At 43.2% G+C, this 18,680-nt stretch overlaps 1 protein-coding gene across 7 annotated transcripts in view; it reads left to right on the top strand.

Moving 5' to 3' along the window:
• Positions 1–18,680, top strand: part of TMCC3 (transmembrane and coiled-coil domain family 3) — a 148,369-nt gene that overhangs the window by 38,112 nt on the left and 91,577 nt on the right. The window contains exon 1 of one of the 7 annotated variants that reach the window (XM_075428447.1): positions 4,952–5,039. The exons of the other annotated variants lie outside the window; for them this stretch is intronic. The gene's annotated coding sequence lies outside the window, so the exon portion shown is untranslated. Of the gene's footprint in view, positions 1–4,951; positions 5,040–18,680 lie in introns of those variants that run through there. 7 annotated transcript variants of the gene reach the window in all.

The raw sequence follows: 18,680 nt of genomic DNA on the forward strand, positions 1-18,680 counted from the left end.
AAGACACTTTGCAAAATTGTCATAATGGAGATAGTGTTTAATCTCACTGTTGTCTTCGATTTTACATATATGATTGAGTTCGTGATTCAACCCAGTTTAAGCCAGTGGTTATGCATGATACAGGATCCTTAGATTGCAGAGCTCAACTCTTAATTAAAGCAATGCTTTAAGGAGCGAAACAGTCCTATCATGAACACACACACACCACTCCCCCCCCCAAGAAAAAAACCCAAACCAAAAAACCTCACACATCAAAACCCAATACTTCCTGACAGGAAAAAAAAATTAGAACAACCCTTGCCTCCTAGCAGAGATCCTTATTACAGACTCTGTATGTTCTTCTTGTGCCAGAATTCTGTTAATAAACCTTTTTTTGTAAATACTTAGACCTTGGACTTGGAGAACTCCTACGTGCCTCCTTCCCTCAACTCCATTTTTTGGCTCTTTTTTTCCCTTGTTTCCCTGCATCTGTAGAGGAAAAACACTGTAAGTTTCTTTTTTAACAATCTTTGGAGTCTAGCTCAAGAAGTTACCCATTTGTGTTGATTTTTGCCTTGAAATCTGTGTGCAAATCTTGGGATCAGCTAGTGATTTTGTTCCTTTGGGTCATCCTGTCATGCTTTGATAACTGTGGAGCCCTCCTAGCCTCTGTGAGTGGAGACTGCTCCACCTCCAGGGCCTCTATATGGTCCTCATGACCATGGTGTTTATGACAAATGGTATTTGGTTCCACAGCAGCCTGGGATTAAGGTAAGGAAGGAATGTCAGCCCCTGGAGTCTCATTTTGGTTTTGCATCTCCTATTTCCTCCCTAGCAGCCATGGCAATGTCCATGCCTGGAACTTTTATTTTCCCTGGAGTTTTCTACCCATCCAGGTCCAAAGTGTATTTTGGGTCTGGCTTCAAGTCCAAGGGGACTGAAACTGAGGAAATACTCCTGTGACTGAAGGAGGAGAGTTAATCTGATGGTTCTGATGTGCTAGACATATGGGAAAATACTGCATTTTAAAAGTAAAAAATAATTTCTGAGTTTGGATGGGGTTTTTTGTTACATTTATTAAGGTTGCCTGCTGGAAATAGATGGACATGCAGACACAATCTCTACATAAGTAAGCCAAATTAGACCATGATGCTGTCACCAATGGCCCACACTTTAGTATTAATTGGCAGTTATGTGTTAACTGTTCAAGTGGGAGAGTGCTCTGCAAGGTTAACCTGGTTTGCACTGAAGCAGGTAGCGTGATGGTCCCTAGGTGGAGGGTAAATGCTACACTAGACTTCTTATATCACTGTGGAGTTACAATCTGATTGAGATACCTGACAGAAAACAGTGCACAGAATGTATTTACAGGAAACACAGATAAAATTGTTTCTAAAAAGGGAAACTTAATTGAGTGGGAAATGGACTGAAAGTGCTAGTGAGCTAAGTGCTACTGGTATGTTTTAGTTGTCCCTCAGGTTTTCCTCAGTCGGGATTATGGTTTGGTGCTGGTTTGTGACTGGAATGCCAAGCAGTGCTATAGAAAGCAGATCAGGCCTTTCGTAACTCTGCTGGTTTTACAGCGTGCAGAGAAAGTCCCAAAAAGTACAAGGTGTGAGAGATGAAATCATCTTCCTTTGTTGTACCTGTAATAAATAATTAAGCTGGAATAGTGCAGGATGATGGAAGGACTAAATGAATGTGCTTAACGAATGCCTGTGTGTAGGCTTAAAAATAGTTCAGTGGAAACAGAAGAGTCCTGAGGTTTTCTATGGCTGGTGTTTTGCAGATCAGACTGGCTGGTAAGTACAATAGTCTTGCTGGCCTTAATATCTATTAATTAAAATAGTGTCAGTCATTAATTGTTCTCTTTTCTCTACTTTTTTTTTAGAAGAGGTACTCGCATATTTAATCAGCTCTTAATGAGGTGGCTCCATTTGATTTTTTTCACGTAATTGCAGTTTGTGCACATCTGTGAGTAGCAATTTTGGGTTTGGCTTTTCATTTTTTCTTGTTCCAGTAAATCAGTCACAGAAGAAAACATGGAGACATTTGAGGGAAAGATCTTAGGGCAGCCTGGCTGGCGACTTAGATCAGACATCTAGCAGACTGGCCTAGAAAGAACAATACCATTGGGACATGGAAAGAACCCTTAAGATGTTTTTGCATCACACAGGGTTATTTACATGGTAAAAGTGCAGCAGTAAAGCCTGCCAGAAATCTGAGAGCTGGTCCATGTGCTTTCCAGCAGCTGTGGGTGTTAAAACTCCCTGGACGAGCAGCCTGCAGCTGTACTTTCATTAGCTCCCTGTGAGTTTCAGCTGTCGCTGAAATTCAGTTCTTAGATGGTAGGACTACTTGAAGACATTAAAAAAAAATCACATTTGATTTATTATTTTTGGTTCCCTGATACGAATCTGTCCCAAAAACTTTTTCAGTGTCAACAGCTGAAATATACTGCTTTATCCAATTGAAGAGTGTGCTGATATTCAGGGTCTATTTTTCAGCCATCTACAAAATTCATCTATTGTAACTAAAATTGTTCTCGAAGCCTAAAGACTAAAAATTCTGTTCATGACTGTTACCCAGAGTTGTCCCTAGCAGATGTTCAAACCTCTTGTTATGAATAAACCTTGGATATTGTCAGTCAACCGTTTCCCTAGCTCAGAGGATCTCAGCTGGCCCCTTTGGTTAGCACGGCGAAGGCAGGCGAGTGTCACATTTAGCCAGGTTATTTATTCGGCGTGGACAGCCATCACTTGCAGTGAGAGTGCCTGGGACTGGGCTTTGGGATCCAACTGGAACAACGTGTCAGCTCTCAGCAGGAATGAGCTCCCTTATCCAGTCCACCACTGTGATCAGTGCTTGCTACTCATTTTAAATTTTAAATCAGTATTATAGCCCCTGTACAGATAGTGGGACCGGTTTTTCAGAAGCGCTCTCTCCAGGTCTGGAAGAAGTGATTTGATCTTACCCCCCTGATTTGAGGAAAGATCATATTGTATCCTGCCCTTCAGCTGCACTCGCTCGCAACCCTTCAGCAAACTGTCTTGGCTTTGGGGAAAAGTACGTGATGCCTTCAGTGTTCTGTTAAGCAGAACCCTTTCCAGGAGCTAGTCCAACCCAAATCAAAATGTGATGAAAATGAAGTGGGAAGGAAAAAGGCTTGAAAGCCAGTCCGTGCTGTAATAACCCTGTGAACCTTTCCCTCCTCATTTGGGTTCATTATCCCACGTGAGGAAGCTTAAAATTGGACCAAGTGCAGATGTTACCAAACAGGACTCTGTGTATTCTGTATGCAGAGCTCTGTGCTGCCTCCTAACTCTGCGCTGTTTTTAGCTTTGGAGTAATGTAGTGCTTTCATGATTTATTACACAAAACATTCTGGCAGCAGAAAGGTTCAAGAGTAGGTGGGGCCATTATGGCTGTTATCTAATTCCTTTAGAACATTAGAGACTATTTAAAAAAAAAAACAAGGCAGCCTTTTTTATGTGTGCTCCAGGGTTTATATTTTCTGTTGAAAAAGGAGTGGTCTATCTAACGGCTAGTTGACCCTCCCTAAACACGGTAAGATCCAAACACTGAAAATTGAGAGCGATAACTCCCAGTAACCTCAGGGTTGAAGAGCAGCATATTTTTTTCCCAGCAGAGAGGCACCACGTGTTGGATGATGTGATGGGCTGCTTGTTGGTTGTGTGATCAGGGAATGGCCGCAGCACTTAACCACATCTGGGGGTTTGTAGTGGGACTGAGGAGAAGGAACAGTGTCACTGTGAAACATCCTTTCCAAGAACATAGGGCTGTGGCCCCTTTCCTGCTCCATGTCCCCTAGTGTTGGGCTCTGCTCAGGGAGACCATAAATCACACTTATGAGCTGTGTACAGCACATGGGTGCCCAGCGTGGCAGAGGGACAGCTGTGCATGGTATAACTCAGGCTTGACCGAAGATGGGTGTGAGGCAGGAGCCAGAACGTGCCTTGTACTCGGTGCAGCAGGGAGTGAATGCTACGTCTGTGAGATACACCTAACACAACCTGCAGTGCCGAAACCGTTGCAACTGGGTGTAGTAAGGCTATGCATATTGTGCCCCTTGGATGCAGCTAATGCAGATAGCAGGTATGAACGCTGAATAAAAGACCTAGAATATTTGGGAAAAAATAACATTATAAAAAAGAAAAAAAGGCAAGCTGGTGGTTGCAGTCCTTCAGAGAAGCTTGCTATGCAGTGCAGAAGCAATGAAGATTGCGTTACTTTTTTGTTTGATCAAGAAGTGTGTTAGTCAAATTATTTGGTTTACTTTTTTGCTCTTATTTATAATAGCCTGAGAATGAGACATGGCCAGTCTCTCCCTGGGAGAGCTGAGGGCATCTGCAAGCTGTAAGGGCTCATGCCTGTTGAACTTTAAACTTGATTGTGTGTGACTGTGTATGGAGGAGCAGCAAAGGGTTTATCTATCCCTTGTTGGCCTTAGAAATTTTGTGATGAAAACTCCAGCTAGTTTACATCTTTTTATAGACTTAAATGAAGTTTATAAAGAAAAAAATGCATTAGTGGAAAAAGAGTAAACCCAGGTCCTCCTTGCAGTTTCTGCTTCCTGTGTATTCCTACAGGGTCTGCAGCCTTTTTGTGAATACTGGGCTATCAAAATTAAACCTGGGAAGGTTGCCCACACATCTTTGCTCTGAAAGAGCAGCCTCCAGAAAAAACTGTAGGCACAGTGTGCCCTCCTGCAGGGTCTGTCTATCCTGGAGAGCCAGGGCAGGTAGGCTGGTCGCTGACAGACCTGACGTCTGAGCACGACGTGCTCCCACAGCACAAGAGACTTTGCATTCACACAAGAAGAGGAGGAGGAGGAGTCTGGTTTTGAGGAAGGCTCTCAGGCTATCTTTAGCAGACAGACCACTGCTGGATTGCACTTCCAGAAACGGAAACAGTCCTGTAGTCTGACTTCAGTGCTGTTCAGGTCCTTGCTGCTCAGCTCATGCTTCTGTTCCTCTCCAAGGGGTAGCTCCTGCAGATGCTACATCCAGACAGAAATCTTCTGCCTCTCCAAGTAAACGGTACCTATCTAACCCTTCTCACCTTGCTGAGAGGACATTATCCTTCTGGACTGCTTAGGGAACACTGTTGGCTTCCTGAGTAGAACTTACCTCTATTTAGATATTGCTTTCATCTGCTTTTCCAGCCAGGGCTAGGTGGTCTGCTGTGGTTGTGATTTAGGAGTGAAGATGTCCAGATAGTCAAATGGTTTTTAGTTTGACTGTGTCTTCTGCCCTCTTACACAGGCCTTATTCTTTGCCTCTGTGACAGCAAGCTGTATGTGTATGTGCTGAAGAAGCTGTAGTCAGCCTGCAGAGGTGACTGTTAACATAGGACGGATTGTATTTGTATCCTGACTGTCAAGAGTTTGGCAGTAATAACTACCAGTGATTAATTAGATGAGCTGTATGTGATAATACCAGTATTTGCTGGAGTTGTTTTACTTTTGAAGTTCATGCAAGATCAGAAAATAAGTCAATCGGCATTTCTGTAGTCCTTGTCTGCAGCATTTACTGGTAAACCCAGTCGTTTGGCTTCATGTACCTCAATTTTCCTTCAATTTGGAAAAACACAGAAAGACTTGCATTTACAATGTTCCAAATATATTTGTTGTGTTCCTCACTCATCTCTTGTTTTGCAAGGACTTGTTTTGAGCATTCATTGCTCAAGTTAGCAGTTGACTCAGTTTATGAATCTATTATCATATGTTTTTGAAAAATTGGCCAGGAGACCAGTTTCACTGGTGCTGACTTGAATGCCTCTATACAAAACAGTGTATAAATGAACAACAAATTTATCAAAGGTCCTAGCCTGTTTTCTCTAGTACTAATTTTTAAAGTGGATTAAAATTGCTGAGGTTTGTCACCTTCCTTCCTTTAAATGTAATATTGTTTTCCTTTCTGATATAATAGCCAAGATACTCCACACCATATGTGTATTCTTATTGTATTGACTATGAGAGAAGACAATGTGAAATTTCTTCAGAATAAGAACATATTTTTGGATTTAATGACTCTTTAGTTTCTGAATAGCAGTTGACAATACAATAACCTGGGATTTCAGGGGTGGAAGTGTTCTTGTGAGGGGCAGAAGATGCTAAGTGAAAATGGAATAAATTATTTCACTTGATTATCCCCTGACTGTGTGGTCACCCATAGTAGATGCGTTTTGTGGGTAGGGTAAGGCTGTTTTTTATAAGCAAACCTGAATAGGAATAGTTTGTGTGAGCAACACATGCATACAGAGGACAGAAAGCAGCTGATGTTATGTGAGTAAGAACTGGGAAAACTGAATTGAGAAAGAACACCAGAAGCAGAAAACAGAAAGACAAGCAAAATCAATTTTAAAAAATGTGGTTTTTTCTTTATATGCAAAGCAGCAAAATGTTGGGCGTTGGGCAGCCCAGTAGGAATTCCTGCTCTGTTGCAGTGTAGTTTGCGACCGACTGCCTGGCTCAGGGTACTCCTTGCCTAACTTTAGGTAGCTGAATTTTAGCCAGGGGCAGCCTGGGGTCAGCTAATTGCCAATGGTAATCAAACAGGTTTTAAATATACAAAAGCCACCATGCAGCGGTCTAAATAAGACAATTTATACTCTCTTTAAAAGAAGATGGTTTACAGCCTCTAAGTTGTGTAGATAAACATGTGCGAGATGGTTCAAATGGTGAGGTAAAGGGGATGTGTATGACTGGATTTCTCCTGGGACTGCTTGAACTTTTTCTTACTATTGGTACCTAAGCATCAGGCTACAGCCTGTTGGTGAGAACGTCCAGCTCCTCAGGGGAAATGCGAAAGAAGGCCTCTTGCCAATGCTTTAACAACTTCTTCTGTGCTCTGTGGTGGGAGCCCCCGGGAGCACTTCCTCCTAGTCAGATGTTGCTGTAATTAGTGTGTGTAAATATGCTGTCAAGATGGTAGATGTTACTCCTGACAGTCCGAGGCTGTATGGACATTGTGTAATGTCCGTACAGCTCGGCGCCTGGCGGGATCTGTCGTGTAGTACAGTGCAACGCTGTATTCGGAAGCAACGCACCTCTATTAGGAGCATCAAAGGTAGGAAGGCCCAAAGACAGCTCCTAGAACAAACTCATTTTTGTTGATTCGTCTATCCTCTTTGATAAACTGAACTTAGTATTTAATGACTGATATGTTTGAGTGTACTATGGTGGTATTTTGCACTTATTCCAACACTTTTGTTTCTTTGAATGCAGCTCTCTTACAGGGCCATACAGGACAGTGTCCTGCCAGAAGACTGCAGAAAGCTCAAGTGCCACAAAATCATGCCCTTGTTTTAAAGATGGCCACTCAGGGATTAAATGCATGTGCTTAGATATCTTAAGCCAGCTGCTGTTCGGGGAACTCTCACTCTTACTCTGTGTGTTGGGTGGCAATAACCAGGGAAGTCAGTTGTTCCAGAAGATGGCCGTGTGGGGTAGGTTAGTGGTTTTCTCCATGTGTGTGCCTGTGGGCCAGCAACCAGTGAGAATTGGGCTTGCCTTCTGTGTTAGACTCGGTGTCTGAAGGTTTCATCCACTGATGTGTATGTGTACGTAGCTCCCTGCCTGTATAAGGATCTCGGGATTTCTTGGGATAAAAGTAGAGGCACTGCACAGCACCTGTAGTAGGGACTCCTTATCCGGCGGTGCGGATGACGTGTGCCAGGGTGCTCCCACGTCTGCTTTGCAAGAAGGAATAGTGCAAGGGCTCAGTTCTTTCTTATGTCATCCATTAGTTTTCTTGGGAGGAGGAGTTTTAAGAAATAGGATCTCAAATCCACAAAAAGGGATAATTAACCATAATAACTGACAATGCAGCACGTATATTAAAAACATATAGGTAAAGGGAGGCTGTTAAGTCCTTGGAGAAAAACTAGCCTGATCTGTGCTTGGATTTTGAACTTCTTAAAAGTAATGCATTGTAACAGCATTATTGCAAATATCAGTGAGCAGTTGCTCTTGGCTTCCTCTGACCTAATATGGTTCCTCTTGAGAAGACTGAGACTGTAGCATTTACATCCAGTTCAGTTTTTGTCAGTCACTCCATCTGAAGGGCTCCCCTCTGGCTTTGGAGCCTTGTCCATAAAACTATGCATCCATTGATACTGCTCCTGGGGCTAGAGGTGTGCTGGGTTATCCTCTAGCCTGCTGCTCCTCAAGGTTGAGATTCACATAACTATTTAAGTCACAAGTAGCAGCATCCTGGGAATTTCACCTTCTTCATGCACCTCAAGGAATCTGTGTTGAAGAGTGAATTTAAGTGAGTAAGAGGTTCAGACACAAGGCACGAGATTCCTTCCCAAGGGGGACAGAACTTTATTCTGGTATTTCCAGTCTATCCTAGCGGGGTAAAAAAAGCCTTGAATGGATGCAGGCCAGCCTTAGCGCAAATCATAACCAGGCCTGGGACTTATTTCATCTACAAACTGCTGAGGTCAGGGTTTGCTCATGAGGCTCGAAAGAAGTCATCTCTTCTCTGCGGGGATTCCTGGGTGACTTCTGTGTCTCCTGTGGCGCAGGAGATCGGAGCTGCGTACTGTGGGCTTTGCTGGCCTGAAATGTCTGTGCTTCTGTGAATGGGGAAACAGCAAGAAGTGGAGCAGTTGTTTGTCAGAAAAGCTGATAGACTGCATTGGCACTATGTTTAACGCAAACCCATATTTTACCCCTGTTGTGTTAATGAGGTGCTATTTTGAGTTCCACAGGGGATGCAGTGTTAACCAGACTCTTGTTTTGCTGTTACTTCTTTAAACAGTTAACTTGACACCAAATCCTGCAGCATAATTATCTCCATTATTAATGGCTTTCACTGCTAAAGCATTTTTAGCCTTGTAAGAAAATATACAAGAAAGGAATCCACTAGCAGATAAACTTCAGGGCTTAAGTAGGGCTTTCACTGCAGCAGTCTTTCTTGCTGCCTGGAAAGTGTGTAGGGAAGAGCCTCCATGGGAGAAGCCCCCATGTGACTGTGTCCTAGCTGGTGGTGTCTGTCTTTCTGAGATAGAGAACAGTCAAAGTTTGCTATTTTTTCTATTAGGACTGTAGAAAGATAAGGGAGATGACTGAAACAAAGTTTCTACCTCTGACAACCACTTGCATGTGTAGCCCTCTTCTGGAAACTTAAAAACATAACACAGTGTCAGCCACTCAGGCCTTGCAAATTTACACCAGTCTTGAGCTGTAAGAACCACTGCTTTCCTCTTGCTTTCTGGTTACAGGCTTCAGGCAGTGTTGCATGTAGTCAAGATGACTTGGCTGACTATTTCTGGCACTTGCTAAACAGGAGGCAAAAAAAGAGAAGTTTGTAAGAGGAGAAATACAGAAGAAAGAACGGCATCCACTTTTTGGAGGGGTAGGATTTAGGTGATGTTGCTAATAACAGAGATTTTCCATTCCATGTCACTGACAAGACTTGATCTCTGCAGGTTTCGTTAGTGGGAAGAATGGAGACAAAAAATATGATCACTTCTGATCATTCCAGACCATCCATGCTTATGGTCCTTTGACCCTTTTATGTCTTCTTGTCCTGGTTAAACCAGGACACTTCTAGGTAAACAATTTCCAGAAAGTAGTGGTAACTGCATGCACTTGAAATTTACCAGTCTGGACACTTTCATAGCATCTGTCATACTTCATTCTAAATATTCTAGAGTATTCTTGGGTTTTGAAGGTTTGGGTTTTTAGGTTGTCGGTTTTTTTTTCCTCAATGGTAGCCCATTAAGATACCCAAAACCTTGAAGATATTTGATTTGGTTCCTTTACTTTCAAATACCACATTATATGAAGTGATTTATTTCCTGTTTTTTCTCAGTTTTATGACTATTGCTTGTATAGGTGTGTCTCTCTGTAGTGGCCTGAGTTGGATTTCATTGCCTTGGAAAACAGACCTCTGCCTCGCACCCTTACTTTCATGCACGGCTGAGCTGAAAGTTGTGCACATTTACTTGAGATGGAAAATAAGAACATACATGCTCTGACAAAAAACCCCACATTTTTTCAAAACTGGGATATTGCAGTGTGATTGCATTATTGATGGGACACTAGTTAAAGTGCTTTGATTACTTTCTTTTTTTATATAGTTTCTAGATCAGATTATGTTCCATGTTCCTTTTGCCTTTATAAACTGCTGGAATTTTAGATATCTTCAAGCAAAGTTACTGAATGTTTTAGTTTTTCTATGGGGAAAAAAGTTAAGGACACTTATCTTTCTGCAGCCAACACATGAATTGGTATTGCCAAGATTGTGTATCAATATGTCCAAAAACATGTCCAAAAACCTACAGGGTGAAAAGACAAAGCTTTTCCAGCACCTGGCTTGTAGGAATATGCTGGGATTTATGGCAAATGTATAAACGTGTGCAACAGATCTGCAAAATCTGTAGTAGTTTTTAATTGTTTAAACAAATTAAAAACCCCATACCTTCTCTCAAATTTATGGCCTCATTTGAAGGCCAGTGGAATTTTGCCTTTCTAGAGACTTCAGCAGGCTTTGGATCACCAGTATTTTAGGAGGCAGGTATTTAGCCTCACAAGATGCATGCTAAGAGGTAGGGAAAGCCTGTTGGATCATATTCTTCGACACTGTGAATCTACCTTAAATTTTCCTACGGTATTTATGTGATTCTTTTTGTATCTAATTGTAAATCACTTCAGCAGTGAGGCCTCCATCAGCTGCCTAAGGACACATCCCATGCTTTCGTAGAACTTTCTTCCCCAACACTCGGCATCCATCCTCCCTCTTTTAGTTGAAACTCTCACTCTTGGTGACATCCCGTGCTGACAGATTGTACATCAGCTCACTTGGAAAACCTGAGCTGACGTTTGAGGACATGGGGCTGTTGCTGGTCTGTACAGTCTGTTTCTAAGTGTTATCCTCTTTCCTCTCTCAGGCTAGCACTAGGCAGGGGCTGCCCTTGCCCTTTAAAAAACCATGGAGGTAGGAGAGGGGTGGAGTCCTACTTTGCTCTTCCAGTGCTATCTGCCGGAAGCCAAAGCCTGTGCACCACCTCCGATGCTCTCCTCCTGTGTTCCGTCTTCAGGGCAGGGTGAGCTCCTTGCAGCACTGATGGGGAAGGAGGAATGGCACTGCCAAACCAAGTGACCTGCATTCCTCCTGATAGGAGGAACAACTGCTGCTGTTACTGTTGCTAATTGTAATATAAATATAATTTTTGCGTGCATGTTTTAAACAGCGTCAGTAGGATCAGGCATAAGGCCATAGCTTTGCAAACAAAAATCACTTGGATTATGTACTGTGTTCATTGTTTGTATTGCGCCAGGCACAGCGGGGTCTTGCCCTAGGCTGAAAGTGCCACTGTGTTATAACTCGTAAATAATAACATTGGACAGTAATTGTTTCATTACTTGAAGAGTCAGACCCTTTGCGGGGGCATGTGCTAACTGAAAAACACTTCAGCTCTGCATTTCCGTTAAGGACACTACCAGTCTTGTCTGCACCTTTAGGCTGAGATGGAGGCTTGAAGTCATTAATCGTCATAATAAATAAAGAAATAAGAAATGAGACAAATAAGTTGGACTTCAGTGTTTAATGGCTTGTTTTAGGATCCTCCCCACTGCTCTAGGCAAGTGAAATAGATAAGGAGGGATTTCCCATACTGTTCGCAGCCTGGGTCTCTATGTGACAGGAGAGGCAGGAGGCAAAGGGAGAGTGGCACGGTGATCATCACTGCTTGGCTTTGACTTGCTGGCCCTTGCAGCCGCACAGCTGCCCTCCCAGCAGTGTGCCAGGGTGTATCTGGGTGTATTGGTCCTCTGTGCCTTGGCCACTGGAGACCACCTGGCTTGTGCCAGAGGCAAGCTCCAGAGCACCGCGAGGCGAGGTAGTTTTGGAGTTAAACAGAGGTGTTACACTAGTCTGAAAATGGAAATTCGCTTCCTAGTTCTGCCACACGCCTCTGGTGATGTTTGGAACAAGTTGCTTCTCTCCCAGCTTTCAAAGAACCATGGTATTATTAATTTCCACTATTTTTCCACGTCCTTGCCCCGTTTCTTCCCACACATGTTCTTCTGGGGAATTCAGACCATTTCTGCACTTCACCGATTAAAAAAAAATGTTTGCTTCACCTGTGCAAAGTGACACTTAATCCACACCCATGTCCTCTCATGGAGATGAAGGACCTGTCAACTCTGCAGTGATGCGCTTCTCAAGAGTTTCCATCATGAATAAAAGGGGCAGCAATTCTGTTTGGATTGCTGGGCTTGTATGTGGATCTCGCTATATTAATGTCTTATTGCACAGATGGTTTTGAACAGCTTGGAAACTGTTTTCCTGCTTTATGAATAAATCCTCCTTTGACAGAGTAATGCCACTTTTCTCCATGCTATTTTTCAATTCAGTTTTTATCTTCTGTCCTGGTCACAGATTGATATATCTTTACGTTTGTTAGTTGAAGTGAGTGTATGCTGATTTGATGGGGTAGTCTCTGCTGTTATGGTAACCTGACTCCCCTCCAATAAACTGGATAGCATGGGATATTTTTTTTTCAACTACAAGATATGAAGTGGAATGAAATGAGAGGAAATTGTGCCATATGGTATTTGTGTTCTGTAAATCACATTTCTTACTCTTCCAGCTGTGAGTCCCCTCACAGCCTTGGAGGTGATCTCTGCAGGCAGTTCTGGATGCAATGTGCAGGCAGGGTAGGGCCCAAGCCCTGTCCCCAGCTGAGGGAAGATCACACTCTCTTCCAGCACTGGTTCTGGCATACAAGAAAAATCATTTTCTTCCTGTCATTTCAGCAACATCACCGTTACATTTGTAGCTCTAAAGCCAGCCTAGGAGGAGGGCATTGGAAGGCTGTCTGTATTAGGATGTGAGCACAAAACCAGAAGCTATTGAGTTGCTTTCCCTTGAGTCATTTCTACTGATCAGCTGAGCCCAAGGAGCTGCTCGTGTGCTTGGAGCAGCCTGCCGGCAGCGGTGGCAGCCAGAAGCCAATTACTGCTATTATTTATGCTGAGACCCACGTGAACCATGAGGATGAGGGAGCCAAAAGGCAACTGAACGTTCTTGCATGTTTTCCACCTTCTGTTGGTGTTAGGCAGAGTTCGTGTCTAGCAACTGGCTTTCTTGTGCTCGGGTGCCATCAGTGAGACTTCTCAAACCACATGGAAAAAAAAATTAAAATAAATAAATCATGCTGAGATAGAACAAAGACAATTGTTAGGATCAAAGAGATCCAAAATTTCTTTGGACCAAAACCCGTTTTATCATATACCATAAAACTCTCCTTTGAGCTCTAGTTGAGCAGACTTTCACAGATCAAGCTTATTTTATTCTGGGGAGTTTGCAGACTTGGAGCACTTTGGGCAGTATTTAATCATCTGTGATGTCAATGTGCAAAGCAGTGTAATGAAGTACAACCAAACAAAGCTCTTAGTTTGCAAAACACTGCAATGAAATTTTTATGAATTTTGTTGCTGATCTTGGAAGGCAGAGAATAGCTCAGTACCACGTAGTCCTCAGCATCAAATGGTTCTCTGTGAGAAGGTTTGACATTTCAGTGTATTGTTCAAATATATTTTGGTTTTGGAATGTACTGAAGTAAACTGAACCATGTAAGTAACTTCCATGTACAAGAATTGCCACACTAAATTCATGCAAATAGTCCCACAGGTGCAGGAATGTTTGCAGGACATTACTCATAAGTAAGATGGCTCTGGTCTCATCTACAAGGCAAATATCCTACTTTGTAACCAAAAATGTCTTTAATTGAAACGTGACTTTCACTGGCAACTTCTGGTTTTATTTTCAATGTATGCATTTGTGCTCAATGATAGGACAAAAATTTTCCAAGAGCAGAATTCAAATGTGCTAGTTTAAATTCATATAGTGAAAAAAGGCCTATTAAATATAATACAGAAAGACCACTAGGCATATTTCAAATTTTTGTGGGCACAGGAAAAATTAGCATTTATTCATTATTTATCTACATTTTAATATTAAAGACTAGCTCTAACTGTACTCTATCTCCTTTTTTTATGTTTTTTGAGAGTGCCAGTATAGTTAGATTCTGTAGAAGTGGTATTTTGGGGCAAATAGCAGAATTGCTGACATCAAATGTTTAAAAACTGAGACTGACCAAATAACCTGCTTTCTTCATTCATCTTATGATTCCTGAGCCTTCAGATGTACTGAGATCCGATTTCACATTTTCTCTAGGAGAGTTAAAAACTCTGAACTTTGGCATTGTTGTTTTTTCCTACTGGCAGGTGATATGTTCATCTGATGATGCTGATCCAGACACTGCATCCTGCAGCATTGTTGTGGGGCTCATCATAAAGTTATGAGAGCTGGAATAGTGCGTTGGAAGGCTTTCATTCCCATGGTAGGAACTTTGGGATCCTTTAAATGTCTGAGCAGAGATGGTAATGATGAGTATCTGACTTTGGCTGAATTCTCTGTCTAGCATTTGAGGGGGGGGGGAAGGGGAAGGGTTCATCCATTTTGAGGGCAAGATTAAGGAAAGTAGTTTGGTCTTGTCTCTTTTCTGGCCTTTGATAATAGGCTGGCAGGCTGCAGGGACCTGGTCTCTTGTGAGGAAAAAGAGCAAAAGTTTTTTGTAATGCACAACCAAACAGTTTTTGGTTCTTGCAAGGAATGAAGGATGTGGCGTGTGACTGTGGCTGTTTTGCCTTCCATCTCACAGGCTTGGGGAAGGGACTCGGCTCCCAGCTTTACCTTCAGAATCCCCTCTGCTGCAGAACACAAATCTCGAAACACAAATATCCATTTCACCCTTAGTCCCAGCTGGCCTACGGGTTAAGAAAGTCCTTAGGTAGTGCTGATGAGTTTCTATTCCTCGGAGGGCAGCTAGGCACAAGATCTCTCGCTCTTGAGAGACATGTGGGGTGCAGTGCAGCGTGCTGGTTTGCTCAGCCTGGAAGGGAGAGGACAAGGACATTTCCTTTGTTTTGTGCAGGCAGTTAGCTCTAGACCACCGGGTTTGGCCCCAAAAAGCAGACGGGTGGAAGTCTTAGTTCTGGGAAAAGCTTAAGTGGGAAAAGTCTTGGAAAGAGCTTAAGTCAGAGCTCGCAAGCACCAAGGCTTCCCAGCTGTAAGACATGAGAGTTCAGGAAGCCAGACTTTACTCCTGCTTCTCAGGCAACTTTTTGTCTCCTTAGAAAATTTGTGTAGAAGAACTGAGTAATCCAACTGGAAAACATTTCAATTAGAGATGCACTTTGAATGTATTCAGTGCTATAAAAGTGCAAAGTTCTGTACAAAATGAAATCAAAATTGGTGGATATTATGGCGCTGATATTTCTGTGTCTCATTTTCCCTCCTGTAAAACTGTACCACGTAATTTTCTAATGCATTTAAGAAAAGCTCAGAAAAGTTTGAGGACTCTGGGAGTCTGGTGATCCCACAGTAATGCCCTTGTGGAAATGCAGGATACAGGGACTGAGAAATAACATGAAAAAGTAAGAAAAACACAGCTGGAATGCTAGAGGGATAACAATGACAAATGCCATTTTCCTCATTCAGGTGAATGATGCAATCCTTTTGTTTAATCGTTGTCCCTTTTTATGTATCCTTTATTGTCTGTCAGAACTACTGCTGTTGTGGTATGGTCCGACCGAGTTCCCTGCAAGGGCAAGCAGAAGTCCAGGGCATGTTTTGCAATCTTGGGAAGCACGGCAGGGCCTGGCAGGTCCTTCTCGTCTAGCCTTAACCATGTGGCTTTCCAACGCAGGCTTTGTCCTTCTGCTCCTGAGAGTGAGGATGGAAGTGAGAAACGTGGACAGGGAGAAAACAAGTGTGTGCTAAGATGTTGTCGCGTTAATGTGGCAGAAAATAAACCCCCTTGCTTTCTAACGCTCTTCACCGGAGTGAGAGGCTAGGTGCGGCTAGGTTTAAATTCTGAGTGATGTCCAATTTGCCACTACCAGTCCAGTCGCATTTAATATGTGTATTAAACTACTACGATTCTGGATACACTAATAGCTGTCTGCATCTTTAGTCCAGTCGTGCTCATGATCTAGCACGGCCGCATTCGGTCGCGTTCAGTGAGAAACTGTGACAACTGGCTACTTAAGCAGTGCAGTTTTATTTGTGCAACAGGTATAGAGGTTTTTTGAATTGCCGGTGATAGTGCCTGTCTGCAAGAAAGCACGTGCAAATATAAAACGCGTGAAAAGGTTATAGATAATACAGCCTGGCTATAAACATTAGGGAGTAACTATTCCTGAGGAAAGCGCTTAGTTTGAGTCTCACCCAAGGCATCCCAAGGGGGGGAGAAGCGAGGCTCAGCCCGTCGGCCAGTCCCGGTTGTCGGAGGCAGTCTGAGGTGGAGTTTCCCTTGACTTGCTCATGGTGTTATCTTCTTTTCCTCCGAAGATGATCTTCTCCGAAAATCCCCCATTTCCCTGGCTATTTTTATATCCTTTCTACCTTTAAGGTGGAGTCTGATTGACTAGTCATACATACTTTTTATCATGATTGGTGTAAAATTCTCTCGCTTCACATTTAAAGGCATAGTTTATGAAAAATCGAGAGCTCAGACTCGAAGAGGGGTGGTCGCACCTCGGAGGCAGGTAGCCTTCGGGATGGAGGTGTGTTTTGGTATTAAAATGATATTAAAACGAGCAAAGTTCACGAGAGGGTAGCACTTTGGTAAGGTTTCGAAAACCTGTTGGCTCAGGGGCCAGATGAGCTGCTTACCAGTTCTAGAGAACCATTTCTTCCCGCTTTATCATCACGGAGCAGGGCCACGGAGTCTCCACTCTGTTCGATCCTCTATGGTATGTTGCAGGGAGTTGCTGTGTTAGTGGATTCCTCGCATGCCTGCTGCAGCTGTGTCCCATCCTCAGAGCTCCTTTTGATTTCATGCTTTTCCTCAATGGGTGAACACTGCTACGTTTTTCATATAAACCTTAATTTTCAGATGTAAAACTTTAATTTTACTAATAATTCCACAGATGTGCATCATCCTGGGGGATGCTAGGAAGCCAGTGTGTGGATGCTCCCCCTGCCACGGTGAAGTTGCTCCGGCTTCAGCAGAGACAGTTCTTGTGACTGGCTGGTGTGCCCTGCACCGCCTCTCAATCAGCAAGGCCTGAGAGCAGCCAAGCGCCACAGAAGCTTCCTTGTTTCAGGACATGGTTTCTCGCTTCCTTCATACGCAGCCTTTGATCTGCCTTCTCTGAGAGCGCTGGCAGTTCTCTTGCACGTCAGGAGCACCCTCTTTTGCTAGAGTCCCAGCAAACATGCTTTGCCATTCTCTCCCATCTTTGATTGCCCTTGGTCTACTCGAGCCTGCTTTTTCATTCCCAGTCCTCCCTCACAGGCTTTCTGCCTGCTTGTGATACTCCCAGCTCTCTTCCCCTCGTCTCCTGTGAGGAGTGCTAATGGCCACTTGCAAACCTTTCCTCTGTGCGTGCTGTGTCTTGTGTCTATGCCATGAATCAGCGGATGGTGGTGCAGCTTTGCTGAAATCACGGGGGTCGTGCTGACCTGCGCTTGCTGAAGCTCTGATGGTGGTTAATGAGCCGCTCCGGGAGGCTGATCCCATCTGATCCAGATGTGGCAGGTGAAGCTGGGAAAAAGGTGTCCAGCAAGTTATTAATCGTACACTTGTTTTAGCCTGCCTGATCCTGTAGATGAAGGTCTAGCATTGTGGAGCCCAGTGTTGAACCCTGGAGATTACTGAGAAGGGATATTTGTAGGTACTTTGGCACCGGTGTTCATATCAAAAGCTATTAAAAATAATGAGATGCTGCAGCTTTACTAATGATTTAAGAGGTTCTCCTTGCATCTCAGTATGAGGCTGATCTGATGCAGCCACCTTCGTGATAGCATCTTACAGCATTTTGTCTTTATGAGTACATTTTGTTCTGGCTTGTTTCAGAAATCTCTTCACTCTGAGGTCTGCAATTGTTGGCCTGTAATTAGTACCAATATTACAGTGCTATTACTGTACTGGCCTGAACTGCTGGCTATTTTTAGATATGACATTGTTCAGGTTTTTGTTGTATAGCTTATTTCTCTCCTCATGAATCAGCAGGACACCGAGTATAAAATAATGCTGGTTTTTAGAACAATTAGTGCAGACATATGTAGGTACCCGTTAGCCAGTATTTACACAAATGTATCTTTAGATGGAGACTGTGGTCCAGTCCCAGGCTGAGCGGGACTGCGGTCAATATTCTCTTCTGGTGGCTTGAAATACTAAGTACTTGCCTTGCCCGTGGTAGTTGAGTGGGTTTACACTTAGTCTGCAGTGAAATCAGATACTCGGCATGCACACAGGTCACGTAGGTAACATTTACTGTAGCTGGAACTTTGAACTGTTTGTCAAGAAGCTAAGTACTGTTAACATTTTGCTGAGAAAGAGCCAGGTTTATGCCTTATGGAGAACTAACGACAGGAAGCCTGATTTCATGAATGCTTGGGTGAAAACTAGGACATGTTCTGTGCCTGAACCCTACAGCTAATGTCTGAGTTCTCTCAACTTGCATCTTGTCTTTGAATTGTCAAATGTTAGCCCCCCGGTGGCTGTAGTGTCCTCGAGTCCCAGTTAATATTCATTGTACATTGTGCAGCTTTTGTAGGCAAGTGGCAGGTTCATATTTTGGAGGTGTTCTTTGAACGCCCTTAGGTTTTATTCACAAATAAAACCGTACGCTCTTTTCCTTACTCAGCACT

Source organism: Opisthocomus hoazin, chromosome 8 (genome assembly GCF_030867145.1).
Source record: "Opisthocomus hoazin isolate bOpiHoa1 chromosome 8, bOpiHoa1.hap1, whole genome shotgun sequence".
Taxonomy (NCBI): domain Eukaryota; kingdom Metazoa; phylum Chordata; class Aves; order Opisthocomiformes; family Opisthocomidae; genus Opisthocomus; species Opisthocomus hoazin.